The sequence below is a fragment of the Nycticebus coucang genome, chromosome 13, assembly GCF_027406575.1.
Source record: "Nycticebus coucang isolate mNycCou1 chromosome 13, mNycCou1.pri, whole genome shotgun sequence".
NCBI classification, from domain to species: Eukaryota; Metazoa; Chordata; class Mammalia; order Primates; family Lorisidae; genus Nycticebus; species Nycticebus coucang.
Window position 1 is genome coordinate 4,912,249 of NC_069792.1, and position 13,417 is coordinate 4,925,665.

The following is a 13,417-nucleotide window of genomic DNA, read 5'->3' on the forward strand; positions in this document are numbered from 1 at the left end:
AAGGGATTCAAAATTTATTTGGGTCATGAGACAGAAGAAAAAATAACTAGAATCCTAGGATGGTATATGATGAGAGAAGACACCAGTAAGTGCTCTTGAGTTCTGAGAAATGAATTGGGTTGAGAGGATCGGAAAATATTGTTGAGCTGGTCCTTAAAGGACAGGTAGACTTTCCTACCAGTGGAGACGGAAAAGGAGCCTCAAATGCAGGGGCCAGTGGGAGCCGGTTATCACGGAGCCCAGCAGGCAGTAGCCATGGGTCACACGGCCCCACCCTGATGGAGGGTCAGCCCCTGAGGACAGAAGGTGGACCCACAGGCACCCCAAATGACAATGAGTGAATGGCAATAGTGCCTTGGAAGGACATAAAGTAGACAGATGAACCGGAGTGAAGGTTTGATGTGAGATAAAGTTGAATGGTCACTCTTTGGTTTGGGTTTTTGTTTTTTTAATTTCAGGTTATTGTGAGGGTACAAACAATTTTTGAATATTTTAGGTAGAATCCCTCTATAGTTGTGTTCCACACCCAAAAGGTGAGCCACATACCCCTACCTTGTGCCCTTTATGTGGGAGCCCACCCATCCCCCTTTTCCCTCCTACCGCATTCCCCCTCCCTCCAACGTGAATAGAATTAAGTTTTTCTTCTTTGTGAGTATCTGTCAGATTGTCTACTATCATCAGAATAAAATTGAATACACTGGATACTTGCTTTTCTATTCTTGTGATGCTTTACTAAAAACGAATGTGCTTCATCTCTGCCCAGGTTAATACAAAGACTGTAAAGTCATCATCTTTCTTTATGGCTGAATAGTATTCCACGACATACATATACCACAGCTTGTTAATCCATTCCTGAGTTGATAGGCATTTAGGTTGTTTCCACATCTTGGCAATTGTGCATTGAGCTGTGATAAACATTCTAGTGCAAATGTCTTTATGATAAAATGATCTTTTTCCTTATGGGTAGGTGCCTAGTAGTGGGATTGTGGGGTCAAATGGAAAGTCTATTTTGAGTTCTGTGAGGATTCTCCATACTTCTTTGCAAAGAAGCTGTATTAGTTTGCAGTCCCACCAACAGTGTAAAAGTGTCACATCCATGCCAGCTTCTGCAACTTTGGGACTTTGCAATGTGGGCTCTTCTCATTAGGGTTAGGTGATATCTGAGTGTGGTTTTGATTTGCATTTCTCTGATGATTAAGGACAATGAGCATTTTTTCATATATTTGTTACCCATTTATTTGTCTTCCTCAGAGAAAGTTCTGTTCATATCTCTTGCCCAGTGATAGATGGGATTGTTTACCCTTTTTTTTGTTGATTAATTAAAGTTCTCTAGAGATGCTAGTTATGAAGCTTTTGTCAGAGTCATAATATGCAAATATCTTTTCCCATTCTGAAGGTTGTCTATTTTCTTTTTTTTTTTTTTTTTTTTTTTTTTGTAGAGACAGAGTCTCGCTTTATGGCCCTCGATAGAGTGCCGTGGCCTCACACAGCTCACAGCAACCTCCAACTCCTGGGCTTAAGCAATTCTCTTGCCTCAGTCTCCCGAGTAGCTGGGACTACAGGAACCTGCCACAATGCCCGGCTATTTTTTGGTTGCAGTTTGGCCAGGGCCGGGTTTGAACCCGCCACCCTCGGTATATGGAGCTGGCGCCTTACCGACTGAGCCACAGGCGCCACCCGGTTGTCTATTTTCTTTAATTACTGTTTCCTTAGCTGTGCAAAAGGTTTTCAGTTTCATTAAGTCCCATTTGTTTATTTTTGTGTTGTTGCGATTGCCACAGAAGTCTTCTTCATAAACTCTTTCCCCAAGCCAACATCATCAACAGTTTTTCCCACACTTTCTTCTAGGATTTTTAACCATTTAATATATTATATTTAAATCTTTTATCCATCTTGAGTCAATTTTTGTAAGTGGTGAAAGGGGCAGGACCAGTTTTAGTCTTTTATATGTGGTTATCCAGTTCTCCCAGCACCATTTATTGAATAGGGGTTCTTTTCTCCAGTATATACTTTTGTTTGGTTTATCAAAGATCAGATGGCTTTAAGAGACTGGTTTGATCTCTTGGTTTTCTATTCTGTTCCTTATGTCTATGTCTCTATTTTTGTGCCAATCCAGTGTTTTTATCACTGTAGACTTATAACTTGAAGTCTGGTAGAGTGATGCCTCAAGCTTTGTTTTTATTACTAAGAATTGCCTTGGCTATATAGGGTTTTTTTTCTGGTTCCCTATAAGACAAAGAACTATTTTTTCCAGTTCTTCAAAGTATGATGTTGGTATTTTAATTGGGATTTCATTGAATCTGTGATTGCTTTGTAAAGAATAGACATTTTCTCAATGTTGCTTCCTCTCAGCCAAAAGCATGATATGGTCTTCCATTTGTTGATGGCTTCTACATTTTCTTTTCTTAGGGTTTCAACATTTTTTTTTTTTTTGGTAGAGGTCCTTCACCTCTTTTGTTAGGTATATTCCTAGGTATTTCATTTTCTTTGAAACTACTGTGAAGGGAATTGTACCTTTGATTAGCTTCTTCACTTGGTGGTTATTGGCATATACAAAGGCAATGTGGACATTGATTTTTATACCCTGAGACATTACTGTATTTTCTGATCACTTCCAGGACTCTTGTGGTTGAGTGTCTGGGGTTTTCTAAGTATAAGATCACATCATCAGCAAAAAGTAAGATTTGACCTCCGCTGCCACCATTTAAATGGATAGCCTTTATAGCCTTTTCTTGCCTGATTGCATTAGCTGAACTTCTAGCAATATGTTCAATATAGTGGTGATAGAGGACATCCTTTCCTGGTTCCAGTTCTAAGTGGAAAAGCTTTCAGTTTTACTCCATTCAGTGTGATATTAGCTCTGGGTTTGTCATAGATGGCTTCAATCAGTATAAGAAATGTGCCATCATTCTTCAGCACCTGTGGCTCAAAGGAGTGGGGCAGTGGCCCCACATGCCAGAGGTGGCGGGTTCAAACCCAGCCCCGGCCAGAAACTGCAAAAAAAAAAACAAAAAGAAATGTGCCATCATTCTTAAGTGTTCTTAGAAAAGGATGCTGAATTTTGTCAAATGCTTTTTCTGTATCTATTGAGAGAATAACATGGTCTTTGTTTTTGCTTCTATTAATATGGTGAACTACATCTGTGGATTTGTGTATGTTAAACCAGCCTTGCACCCTTGGGATTAAGCCCACTTAATTGAGATGTATAATTTTTTTAATGTGTAGCTATAATCTATAGGCTAATATTTTATTGAGTATTTTTGCATTAATATTCATTAGTTAAATTGGTCTGTTGTTCTCCTTTTTAGCTGGGTCCTTTCCTGGTTTTAGTAGCAGGGTGATGTTTGCTTCATAGAAAGTGTTGGGGGTGGTTCCTTCCTTCTCAATATTCTTGCAATATAGGTAAAAGCTCTTCTTTGAAGGTTTGATATCAAGAATTCTGGTGTGAAGACATCTGGTCCAGGGTCTTTTTTTATTGGAAGCTTTTTTATTGTTTCTTCAATATCAGACCTTGATATTGGTCTGTTTAGGAGATCTATTTCTTCCTGGTTAAGTCTAGAGGGATGGTATAATTCCAGATACTGGTCCATTTCCTCCATATTGTCAAATTTCTGGGTGTAGAGTTTCTTGTAGTAGTCAGAGATAAATTCTGTATATCAGTGGTATCTGTTGTTATTTGCCCTTTTCATTACTGATTGAGGTTATTAGATTAATTGGTGCTTACTTCTGGCTGCTTGCAGAATTTTCTTTTTCAGCATTTTCATTTTGGACAGTTTCATTACAATGAGTCTTGGAGATGCTCTATTTGTGTTGAGATAATCCAGAGTTCAGCACACTAAATGGAATGCTTTGGAATCTTCAGTGATACTTAGGAAAGTTTCTTTTATGATATCCTCCAGTAGGACATTCATTCCTTTGAGACAATCTTCTTCTCCTTCAGGAATACCTACAATTTATATGTTTGAACACTTTATGAAGTCCTATAATCCTCTGAGCAAATATTCTGCTTTCTCTTTCTTCTCTTCTGCCTCTTTTACTGCCTGGGTTAGCTCAAGAGTTTTATCCCCTAGCTGCAAGATTCTTTCTTCTCCATGGTATAATATTGATACTTTCTACTGCATCTTTAAGTTCCCTGATTGACTTCTTTAAGTCCTTTAAGTGCCATATTCTTTTTCTATATTCTTTATATCTTTTGTCCATTTTTTGGTTCTGTTTTTTCCACTTCTTCATCAATTCCCTTTTATTGTTTTTGCCATTCACATTTTAAATTCTCTTTCTGTCATTTCCATTAATTCTTTATAGGTACAATCCTCTGCAGTAGCTACATCATAATCCTTTGTGTGGGTTGTTCTATTCTGGTTTTTGATGTTGCCAGAAATTTTCAGTTGGTTCTTCCTCATGTGTGTTTTCTTCTTGTTCCCTTCCTTCCCATACTTTGTCTTTCTCACTACCTTCTTTGCTATAAGTTACCTTGTCTCAGACCTTAGGTGTTAAAGTGGCCTGTTGGTACCCTCTTCCTTTGGCCCAAAGGAGGATAAGGGTAAAGAGTGAGAAGGGAGAAAGAAAAGAGAAAGATGAAAAGAAGAAGAAGTAGAGGGATATGGAAGGAAGGAATTGAATAAAGGGGGATAAAAAGAATAGTAAGAGATAAAAAGAGCATCAGGAGAAATTGTGGTGTTCAGCAGGGTGCTTTGACCTGCAACTTCTAGGACTTTGGGGAGGTGGGCAGGGTGGGTCCTTCACAGTCAGGAACTCCTTACAAGCCTGAGTAAAAACAAGACCCCATGTCTGCCAAATATAGAAAGAAATCAGCAGTATGAAGCAATGGGAACCTACCAATACCTTCTTTCCAAAGGTCAAAGCCAGAAGGACACCAAAGTATGTCTATGAGCTCCTGGCTTCTTTGAGCCAGACCAATACCATGACATTGCCCCCCAGCCAGCCAGACTAATGCTGTGATCCCCTCCCCCCAAAACACACACACGCACACACAGCCCTTGGAGAAGAGAGAAATTCAAAGAAAAATGAAAATAGATAAAAATTTAAAATATAATTGTATAAGATAAAGAAGAGAACAAAAGTGGGCTATCTTTGCTGTTGTATGAGAAATTTATGTGGGAAAGATGACTAAAGTAGAAAAATCTCTACCAAAAGAGACAAAAAGGAGAGAAATAAAAAAGAAAGAAAAAACAAAAGGGGCTGAAAAACCATAACAAAAATGGAGGAGCCCTTGTTATTGAAAAAAGTAAAAATGAAAAAATAAAAAATACAACCACACCAAAACAAAAAAACCTAACCAAGCAATAACAATGGCCAAAAAAGAAGAAAAGAAAAGAAAAAAACTAAGTAAAAAATTGAAAAAAGAAGCAAAAAATGTAAAGCAGTATGTGTGTGTGTTGCGATGTATCACCTGGACACCAGGTGGTGCTGTGGAGTTAGGAGGTGGAGAACACACTGGATTTACTGTATATGATGGGGATTGTAAGCCACTTTCTGGTTGCAAAGGAGACTGGATAGTGTCTTCCTGACTTCTTTTCCCCTAATCTGGGCCTGTTCACTTGGTCAGTGTTCAGTCCAGTGGCCTGGGACCCAAACTTCTCACCAGACTTGCCAGGAGGCCCATCAGACAGTGTCCCCTGACAGCAGAGTGGCCCTCCTAAGAGGTGCAAAGTGTTCAGTTCACCCTTAAGATGGCTGCTTGAACTCAGCAGATGTGTCAGAGCCGACCGTGCACTAGGACTCTGCAACTGATCCTTCCACATGTATGATCTTCTCACAATCACATACCACCCACTGGGCATTCAATCCCAGCCTCCGGACATTGCTTGAGTCTACTTGCTGCTCCCGGGAGCAGCCCAGTCCAAAATCAAAATACTGCAGGACAGGATTCCCCAGACCTCCATGGGAAAGCCAGCAACTGGCTAGCCTCTGCCTATACCAAGCACCTTCCTTCCATGGTTTTCCTCAACTCCAGACCGCCTTGTTTGATCCTGAAGTCTCCTGCTGCTTCACTTGCCCCCAGAGTGATTTTTTTTGTGCAGATTCCCCCAGCCAGAGGTAGCTGAAGGCCACTTGTCCCATTTCACCAAGAGTAGCCAGCAAGGAGATGGTCTCTAGTTTGCCTAAATGGTCACTCTTTTGAATGAAACCCTGTCACCTAGCTGGTAAGCACTGTCCCAGTAGGGAATTGAAGGAGATTCTAACAGGCCTGACAGAAGGGGATCTATCTATATGGGTCACTTTGAGAAGGACTTGCTCTGAGGGTCATATTGGAGAAATGGGTTCAATATACAAACACCATGTGAAAGTTTAAGACTCTGGGGGTACCAGGCACATCTGGACACCACACACACACACGTCAGGGAGCACAGGGAGAGAGAGAAGGATTACCCGTGGCCAGCATGTTTCCCCTGGGAGCTTTAATTGGTGGGTGAAAAGCAAACAGACTCTAGTTCTAGGGGATCACCTGTGACTGAGAGGCTCACTTTGCATTCTCAGGCACATGTCTAAATGGTTCCTTTAAAGGAAGCAGCTATGGGAAGCCAGGAAGGCAGCCTGCTAGGTGGGAGAGGTGATTCTAAGAGACATGCCTCTCAGTTTTATCTCTGATCACCAGCTGGAGTCCTTTGAGTGGAACACAGTCCTAGAAACTGTCAAGGCCAACTGACCCCTTCTTCTGGTATAAGAAAGCTAAAGAGATTTTAAGACAGATGTGCCTGTAATCCCAGCACTCTGGGATTCAGAGGTGGGAGAGACCTGCTTCATTTGAGACTAGGAGCTTCAGACCAGCCTAGGGAACACAGTGAGATCCCATCGTGACAAAAAATTAAAAAATAGCCAGATATGGTGGTACATGCCTGTAGTCCCAGCTGAGGCTGAAGATTGTTTGAGCCCAGGAGTTGGAGGTTACAGTGCACTGTGATCACACCTTTGCACTCCAGCCTGGGCAATAGAACAAGACCCTGTCCCAAACAAACAAACAAAAAAAAGCCAAGGCAACATAAAATCACAAGCACTCCAGTTCACCTTACCTTTACCATTCCATTACCAGATTTCTATTCCATAACCAGATTTTGTTTCCTTAATAACATCCATAATTCTCTGTACCTAAGTTATTCTTCTGTTTATTTGCTATTTTGAGTTTGTACACAGTTCTAACACTGCTGACGAAGAGTGTCATACATTTGGTTTCTTCTGACCTAGGCCACCACTTGCTGAAACATTCTTTAATGGATTCTTACAATAAAGGGCTATTTTTAGTTTTTACTACTAATCCTTGCATAATTCATTATTGTACACAAATTAATGCATTTGGTGAAAACTTTAAAAGTTAAAATTACAGGGGGCTGCCCAAGCGGCAGGGGGCGGCCCGAGGGGCAGGGCGGCCTGAGAGCAGCCAGGGGGTGACCCAGGCTGGGAAGCCGGCCCCGGGAGGGGAGGGGACCGCTCCGCCTGTCTGTCACTTGTTCCCTGCGCTTCTCTCTGCCCCCCTCCCACTTAAAGCCCTATGCCCCCGCTTAGCCACAGGGTGTACAACACAACTACTGGCCATTCACTGCCTGGGTGGCCGAGCCCACAGGAGGGGCCACTAGAGGCGCCTTTGCCTCTAGAGGCCGGCAGGGACTGTTGGGGGGGGGGGTTGTGAGAGGGCGGAGCCTGCGCCCCTTAACCTGCGTAGTGACTGAGGTCCCAGGGTGGTTCCGGTAGCCGGTGCCTTCCTGCTTCCTCGGAGCTGGCCTTAGCGCCACCGGGCCAAGGGCAGCCAGCCAGATAGGCCCTGGCTGAGGTCCAGTTTTGCCTCCAGCTGACCTTGGACAGGCCTCCTGTGGGGTCCGGGGCAGGGAGGCCGGCCCAGGCCTTGCTCAGGCTGTGTCCTCTGGGCCCCCTTGTCCTTGGAGTCTGGCGGTTGGCAGGTCTTTCACTTCCTCTGGGGAACCCCCCAGCTTCTTCCCTCTGTCCTGGCTCCAAACCCATGATGGTTGTGTCCCCTTGGAGAAACTGTGTCATCTTGGGGTCTCAGCTCCCCTTCAGAAGCTGGGGGCAGGCAGGCCCTCCATGGTGTCTGAGGGGTGCGTTCTGTCCGGCCCCCACTCTGCGCCTCCGTGTGCTCCATCTCTCCATCTGGTGCTGTGGACACCAGGATCCCTGCTCCTTCCCAGGTGTTCCCCTTCCCCCTGGCTTCAGGTGGTGCTTTTTCTAAGTCAGAGATAATTTTCTTGCCCCCTTTTCCTCGTCCCCGCCCCCATCAAGCAGTGCCCCAGCCTGAGTGTCGTCTGGTGGTGGGTCAGGGTCTCCAGCCAGCCCGTTCCCATTTCGCGGCCTGTTTCCTCACTTCTGTTAAGGACTAGTCAGGAGTGCCGCTGCCCGCACCATGCCAGGTGAACAATCTCAGACGAGCGAGGGGTGCTCACCCAGGGAGAGGTTTGGCTGAGTGGCCACACGACTTGCCGGGCCATTGCACGCATGCGTGATGTGGCTTTTGGGACCCACTTGACTGTCCGGATTTTCAGTATGGTGCTTAGAGGTGTGACAGGCCTTAGGAGGGGCTGTGCTTGAGGAAGGAGCGAGACAGTTTGCTCTTTGGTGGTGAACAGAAGACCCTGTAGAAGCTCCTCTCAGAGGCCTGTTTGTGGGGTTCATGCTGTGTAGGGTTCATGCTGTGTAGGGTCCATGCCACATGGTCACAGGCGAGGGTGATACAAACCCACACAATCAGGGAGTTACCAGCACTATGGGTACACTGAGCCATCTCAGAGGCTTGGAGTTCTGGGCAGGATCTTGGGATACGCCAGGCTGTCTTGGGAGTAGGGACTCTGGGTACCGAGAGTGCTGCAAGGCGTCCAGACCTACGTCCTTGCTCTGTGGAGCCCCAGCCTGTCCCCTTAGGAGTCACATGGTAAAGCATGTTGTGGCATCGTGCTGAGCCCATGGTGCGCCTGTGCGTGCTGAGTGAATGCTTGCGTGCAGCATGTGCATGTCCACATGTGGTCACATGCATGGGGGTGCCTGGCATCTGGTCTTCTGTTTGGAGCCAGGCCTGTCCAGTGGGTGGCTGGGCATCTCCTAGTAGTGTGAGCTTCTTGTCCTGGGTCTGATATTTGTCCTCAGCTCCTAGGCCTTTGGTCGTATCTGGCACCCATTGCCTCCAGGTCCGTGGCTGTGCTATGCTGGGGCCTGCAAGCGGTGAGTGGGCAGCAGCTCAAAGAGGATTCTGAGGCTGGCCGCACGAGCCTAGCAAAGCTGGCAGCTGGGATGTGTGGCAGAAGATGACCGCAGGCAGGCTTGTCTGCCCAGGCTGTGTTCCGCTTGGGCCTGGGGTGCAACTGTGAGGGGACAGGAGGAGCCAACGCATGATGTGATGGGGTGGGCTCTGTGGGGAGACCGCCAAAGAGGCCTGGCTTTGGGTGGCCACTGAGATAGAGACACATGTGCAGGACTCAGATGCTGTGAACAGTGGTGCTGGCTGAGTGGTGAGAGGTGGGAGGGGCGGTGGGTAGGGGCCTTAGGAGATGTGAATGGGGCAGGTCTGAGCAGGGACTGGTGTGGATCGCTCCCTAGCGGGGACCAGGATGGACAGTTGGCTTCTCAGAAGTGCCTCTCCTGGGCTCGGCACCTGTGGCTCAAGCAGCTAAGTTGCCAGCCACATACACCTGAGCTGGTGGGTTAGAATCCAGCCCCGGGCCTGCCAAACAACAATGATGGCTGCAACCAACAAATAGCCAGGTTTTGTGGCGGTTGCCTGTAGTCCCAGCTACTTGGGAGGCTGAGACAGGAGAATCGCTTGAGCCCAGGAGTTGGAGGTTGCTGTGAGCTGTGATGCCACAGCACTCTACCCAGGGTGACAGCTTAAGGCTCTGTCTCAAAAAAAAATCAATCAATAAATAATCAATTAATTTTTAACAATTAAAATTATAAAGTATTGTGTCCATTTTTCTAATAGCAATTGGAATTTTCCTCATCATTTTATCCCAGGACATGGGCGTCCTCTACCTGTCTTTGCCAACCCAGCGTGTGAGGCACCGAATTGTGCTCTGAGAGTGCGTCTTGATCATGATCAGCTGCCACTGAGGACAAACACCAGATTGTCTCCACGTGAGCATTGCCTCTTTCTAAGAAACAGATTTTCATTCAAGATTTTTTATTCTCCTAATAAGCTAGAAAAGATAGCATACTCAAAGTTTTGAACTCCTTAAAAACCACTTGAAGAAATAAAGTTCATCACTTGTCTGATTACTTGCACATTTTGTAAAACTTTATGTTATAATAAAGTATGACAAACTTTAAAAACCAGCAATGATAACTGTATTAATTATCTTTGGCTTCATAACATCAAAACTCAGTGACTTAAAAGAACAGTGAGCATTTCTCAGGGCTCTGTTGGCAGGTTGGTATTGCCTCTGCTGTCTCCTCTGCAGGTGTGGTGGGGTCTGGATAGCCCATCCCTCCTCTCTCACGTGTCTGGGATGTCTGGGCTACCCATTCCTCATGCTATTTACAAGGTGATCTGATGGCAGTGCTTCTGAACAGGAGGAGAAAAGCTGCAAGGCTGAAGCCTGGTCTCTGGAACTTGTATGCTGCCACTTCTGCTACATTCTAGGGTCAAAACAAGTCACAGACCTTGCCCTGAGTCCAAGAGTGAAGAACTAGACACCACCTCCTGACGGAAGAAATAGCAAAGTCACATTTCAGAGAGTCATGAATTGGAGACAGGGGATGCACCGGGGACAGGGAAGGTCTTGTGCTATCTTTGAAACTCGTTTGTGTCAGCTTTCCCCCTGGCCGCAGTATCTCACACCTCTCCTGGGAACACACTTACCTCTTCCCAAGACCCTCAAAATTTCCTCTGATCCTGGGATCAGGTCCAATGTCCATGATCCCCACCTTGCAGCAGCAACAAATGGAGATGAAAGGGTCCCTGGAGTAGCTCCTTAGATGTCAGTCCTATAATTCAGGGACCTGAGAACTTAGAAGACAAGTTATCTGCTGCCCATAAACACAACTTGAAATGATGAAACAGGGAAGAAAGCCTCAATAGACAGTCCTATTCTGAAGGAGTGTGATAAGAAGTTGTATAGCAGCCATGCTCTGTAGCTAGTCCAAGTCCAGTCAGCACCTGTGGTCAGGTTTCCCTGTCTAGACAATAAATCTGTTTCAGACATCAAAGAGGGGTTTCAGGTTTGTACAACAGAAGTTCTTCCCAAGTTCCAAATCAGACTCGTTTATGCAAATAGAGCCTCTTGGAAATGCACATTTAACCTTGCATAGTTGTGATTGGTTGATGCAGCTGATTCCTGATTGGCTGAAGCAGGTGAGTTTTGATTGGTTGCTTCAGGTGAGTTCTGAAGGGCTCAGAGTTTTTATTATTATTATTATTATTATTATTATTATTATTAAATAATAGCTGTGTACACTAATGCGATCATGGGGCACCATACACTGGTTTTATGGACCGTTTGACACATTTTCATCATACTGGTTAACATAGCCTTCCTGGCATTTTCTTAGTTATTGTGTTAAGACATTTGCATTCTACATTTACTAAGTTTCACATATACCCTTGTAAGATGCACCGCAGGTATAATCCCACCAATCACCCTCCATCCTCCCCACCTTTCCCCTCCCTCCCCTCCTGTTCCCCCTTCCCCCTATTCTTAGGCTATAATTGGGTTATAGCTTTCATGTGAAAGCCATAAAATAGTTTCATAGTAGGGCTGAGAACATTGGATACTTTTTCTTCCATTCTTGAGATACTTTACTAAGAAGAATATGTTCCAGCTCCATCCATGTAAACATGAAAGAGGTAAAGTCTCCATCTTTCTTTAAGGCTGCATAATATTCCATGGTGTACATATACCACAATTTATTAATCCATTCGTGGATCGATGGGACCTTGGGCTTCTTCCATGACTTAGCAATTATGAATTGGATTGCAATAAACATTCTGGTACAAATATCTTTGTTATAATGTGATTTTTGTCTTCTGGGTATATACCTAGTAGAGGAATTATGGGATTGAATGGCAGATCTATCTTTAGATCTCTAAGTGTTCTCCAAACATCTTTCCAAAAGGAATGTATTAATTTGCATTCCCACCAGCAGTGTAGAAGTGTTCCCTTTTCTCCGTATCCACGCCAACATCTCTGGCCTTGGGATTTTGTGATATGGGCTAATCTTACTGGAGTTAGATGATATCTCAAAGTAGTTTTGATTTGCATTTCTCTGATGATTAAAGATGGGCATTTTTTCATATGTCTGTAGGCAGTGTGCCTGTCTTCTTCAAAGAAGTTTCTCTTCAAGTCCCTTGCCCAGCCTGCGATGGGATCACTTGTTCTTTTCTTGCTTATACGTTCGAGTTCTCTGTGGATTCTGTTTATTAAACCTTTGTCGGAGACATAACCTGCAAATATCTTCTCCCATTCGGAGGGCTATGGTGCCACAATAAACATCCAAGTGCAGGTGTTTCTTTGATATATTTATTTCTTTTCTTTTAGATAAATACCTGGTAGTTAGATTGCTGGATTCAATGGTAGCTCTATTTTTAGTTTTTCTTTTCTTGAGAAATCTCCATGCCGTTTTCCACATTGGCTGTGCTAGTTTATATTCCCATCAACAATACATGAGCTCCCTTTTCTTTGCATCCTCATAAACATCTGTTACTTTTTCGTCTTTTTGGTAATAGCATTCTGACTGGAGTAAAATAATATTTTATTGTGGTTTTAATTTGCAACAAATTTTTTTATTGCTAATCTTACTCATTATTAAAATGAGGCTACAAATAGCTATAATGACAGTTGAACAAAAGAACTTAAATGATAGCCATGTAAATATTTGTTGTTCTTGCTGTGTCCACATGTCCTCTTCTTGAACTCTGTTCATTACGGTATTTTAAGCACAGTCATAACAATATGAACCTCTAATTTCAAAGGCTCATAGAGTCATAAGTGCACTTCTTGCTTACAGAACATTCTTGGCAGTTTTGTTGGCCAGCCTGGCTCTTTTCCATGTGCTCATTCAGGGACCCAGGCTCCTTCCATCTTACCAGGGTCTGCCAATTCCTGGCGCTTTACCATCCTCCGCATGCAGAGAAAGAAAGCATAGAGCCTGTGTGTGTCACAGCCTTGAAAGTGACACACATTCTGCAGAAACACACTTTCCAAGGAAAAAAGTGATTCAACTGTGGACCTGGGGGAAGCTTTCTACATCTCCTTAACTCTTTGTACTTTTGTCATTTGAAGATACATGTCCTTATCTCATCAGTCTGAAAGGACGTGAGTGAAGGGGATGGCCTTACTCATTGCATCTTCTTGGTGCGAATGTGATGCTGAGCAGATGCATATTTGTGTTGAATGGAATAATGCTTCTAATCTGAGGCACCCTTATTCTGAAGTAGGAGTTAATACTAAAGATGCTTTTCTTT